The following is a 4,075-nucleotide window of genomic DNA, read 5'->3' as shown; positions in this document are numbered from 1 at the left end:
CAACGTCTTGCTGTCCACATATTCTCATGTTGGTATAATAAATTCAACGAAAAATCATTCTGGAAATGGGTTACTCAGTTAATGCCAAATTTAGAAAGAAATAAAGCAGGTTCTCTCTCTCTCTCTCTCTCTCTCTCTCTCTCTCTCTCTCTCTCTCTCTCTCTCTCTCTCTCTCTTTCACACACACACACACACACACACACACACAGAGGGGCTTGAATGATCGCAATAATTTGTTCACACAGGCCCAAATTGCTCAACTTTGCACTTCCTCTTTCTGTTATTGACATATTAATCGTACCTGGTTGTTTTTAAACCATTCAAACTGTCCATCTCTCTTTAAGCAGAATAGATTTCTGCACACAGGTCCTCAAAACAAGATGGTTGAGCCAGCACTGTGGGCTCGAGGGCATGTAAAGGCTCAGCGCTCTGATGTGCTGATACGTGCCTGAAAGACGAGTGTGACACAGAGCGATGATGGCTGCTGACTGGAAGAAAACTCCCTGGGAAAATCTTTCATTAAGCTGAATCATATTTGGGGGGTGTAGGGTATTTCGAGATTGAGGACTATTTAAAAAACAACAACACGGGATTTAGGTACACATTTCTATCTGCCATTTACTGTGGAGCCGTGGCATTGCTCGGGTTGGTGTCACCAGTGCTGTAACAAATGGAGCCACACACCTCCCGGGACCCCTTGGACTAGACCACGCACACTGCTTAGTAATGTTCCTTATCGAGTTTAATCATTAGACTAGCATGTGATTAGTATAGTTGTACAGTTTTAAAGTAACATTTCTTAAATAATATGAATATGAGCAACAAAATTGTTACATAACATTTTCCTACACTGAATTATAACATTTATTAGTTACAACATTATTAACTAGGCAACAGCCTTCTAAAACTTCTTCTTTTCCATGAACGACAGTCCCATATTTTAAAAGGTGATTGACATGGGTTCCAAATACTAATTTCCACAATATGATAGCTAAAAATGCCAGAAATATTGGCTAAATAAATAAAGTATTGGCAAAATCAGTCACCATAAATGTAGCCTGATTTTTTTAATCTTTTTATTGGGGCCTCATACAACTCTTATCACAATCCATCCATCCATCCATGTGTCAAGCACATTTGTACATTTGTTGCTATCATCATTCTCAAAACATTTGCTTTCAACTTGAGCCCTTGATATCAGCTCCTCCTTTTTCCCCCTCCCTTCCTGCTCACCCTCCCTCATGAACCCTTGATAATTTATAAATTATTATTATTTTGTCATGTCTTACACTGCCCGATGTCTCCCTTCACCCAATTTTCAGTTGTTCATCCCCCAGGGAGGAAGTTAAATATAGATCCTTGTAATTGGTTCCCCCTTTCTAGCCCACCTTTGCTCCACCCTCCCAGTATCACCACTCTCACCACTGGTCCTGAAGGGATCATCTGTCCTGAATTCCCTGTGTTTCTAGTTCCTGTCTGTACCAGTGTACCTCCTCTGGCCTAGCCAGTTTCGTAAGGTAGAATTGGGATCATAATAGTCGGGGGGAGGAAGCATTAAAGAAGTAGAGGAAAGTTGTATGTTTCATCATTGCTACCCTGCACCCTGACTGGCTCACCTCCTCCCTGTGACCTTTCTGTAAGGGGATGTCCAGTTGCCTACAGATGGGCTTTGGATCCCCAATCTGCACTCCCCCTCATTCATAATGATATGGTTTTTTTTCCTTCGTGCCTGATACCTGATCCCTTCGACACCTCGTGATCACACAGGCTGGTATGCTTCTTCCATGTGGGCTTTGTTGCTTCTGAGCTAGATGGCCGCTTGTTTACCTTCAAACCTTTAAGACCCGAGATGCTATATCCTTTGATAATAGAGCACTATCAGTTTTCTTCACCACATTTGCCCATGCACTCACCTGTCCTCCGCAATCATATTGGGAAGGTGAGCATACAGTGATATGATATTTTTCTTCTTTGATGCCTGAAACCTGATCCCTTTGACACCTCATGATCACACAGGCTGGTGTGCTTCTTCCATGTGGTCTTGTAGCCTGCTTTTGTACAACCAACTACATCATAAGGTTTGGTTCCTGGGTTTGGAGGCTGAGGATCATGATTTCATGAGACGTCCCAGTTAATTGTTTAGTATCTGTATTCTGTCTCATAGTTTGTCAGATTGTTACTGGGGTGTCTGGGTTCTTAAAAGCTTGCAAACTGCGTCTGGTCTCTATTCCCATGACACAAAAATGGGTCTCTATTCCCCTGGAACAAAAGCTAGGAAGAGGAGGAGGGTCTGGAATGTATGGCTGATTGCCTCCACAAACAACGGCCTCCTCTGCCACGGACCAGAAGAGCTGGGTGATGCCTGTGGACCTTTACTGAACCATTGCAAGGATTCCAAAGAAGAATCCTGATTGACAGAGAGAAGCAGAGAACAGAATTTCAAATACAGATAGATTCAAAGACATTCTGGAGCCTCGGAGGGTAGAGGAGCCCCTGAAATTATTACCCTGAGGTAATCTTGAACTTTGTGCTAAAAAATATCCCCTAAAGTCTTCTTAAATAAGAATAGAGGCTTACCTTACACCATTTAAAAAAATGACTTAGAGAATGATATACTTTCAATAACTCTTTATCTGGGATCAAACTGACATAGCAAATCAAGGGATTCAATAGGCACTGTAGCAACAGTGAGGTCCTGCTAATGGGGAAGGAACAACTCAGAGTGGGAGGGGAAGAATGGTGTACAATTCAAAAGTATCAGCAATGTCACTGAATGGTACACGCAAAAGCTGTTGAGTTGTTGTATCGTTTGTTGTGGATATTCTCCAAAACAACAAAATCAATAAAAATTAAAGGAAAACATAATGCCCTGTATATTCCAAAAACAAACAAACAACAAGCAGGAACAAAAGCAACAATGCATATTTGTAGTGGATGCAAACAAGACCACAAGGTTCAAAGTGACATTGTAACTGGGAATAATAACAGCCCCGTTTGCAGCCCATTAGATGGTCCAGAAAGTAAATCAGCCCCCAGCGTTCACCTTGTAGGTACACTGGTACATGTAAGATAAGCTGACAAAGTTGCTTTTGCCAGCATAAAAGAAAATAATAAAATTCTGCTGAAACACTGCACCAAAATGTCACCTGGGTACCACCCCTTCTGACAATGTCCCCAGTGCTGTCTGCAGTCCCCATACTCCCGTGACATCATTCCTAGTCAGGGTTCTTAGACCCTCTATCTTTTTTGTATCATTTTATTAGGGGCTCATACAACTCTTATCACAATCCATACATACATCAATTGTATAAAGCACATTTGTGCATGCATTGCCCTCATCGTTCTCAAAACATATGCTCTCCACCTAAGCCCCTGGCATCAGGTCCTCATTTTTTCCCCTCCCTCCCCACACCCTCCTCCCTCATGAACCCTTGATAATTTATAAATTATTATTTTGTCATAACTTGCCCTGTCCGACATCTCCCTGCATCCACTTTTCTGTTGTCCGTCCCCCAGGGAGGAGGTTACATGTAGATCCTTGCAATCGGTTCCCCCTTTCCAACCCACCCTCCCAGTATCACCACTCACACCACTAGTCCTGAGGGGATCATCCGCCCTGGCTTCCCTGTGTTAAACCCTTTCTCTAAGCTGTCATTTTGCCTCTGAACATGTCGCTAACACAGCCATCAAAAAGAGTTTGTGAGGATTAAGGAACAGCCTGGGTATGAAAGTGCCTGCCACAGTACCTGTGGTTGTTGGGGCCCAGGGGGTGATCTTGACTCACAAACAGCCCATGTGACAGCGGAGCTGCCCTCAAGGGTTCTCTGCCCTAGAGGGTTCTCTGGGCTCTTCTCTTTCGGGAAGCTCACAGCCAGGTCTTTCCCTGCAGAGCACCGTCCAACCACCAAATTCTGTAGGCAGTGCCTGACCGTTGTGCCAGTCATACACCGAAAAGCTATTTGTAGATTAATATCACTCTCTTGTCACTTGAGGGATTCTTTTGAAATGTACGCGATACTCACCGATGGTGTGTGTCTTTGTGTGGGCTTTCAAAAACTAGATCTTATTTCCAATT

This window comes from Tenrec ecaudatus, chromosome 5 (genome assembly GCF_050624435.1).
Source record: "Tenrec ecaudatus isolate mTenEca1 chromosome 5, mTenEca1.hap1, whole genome shotgun sequence".
In the NCBI taxonomy this organism is placed as follows: domain Eukaryota; kingdom Metazoa; phylum Chordata; class Mammalia; order Afrosoricida; family Tenrecidae; genus Tenrec; species Tenrec ecaudatus.
The sequence above is the reverse complement of the archived record's forward strand: the minus strand, read 5'-3'. Positions refer to the sequence as shown.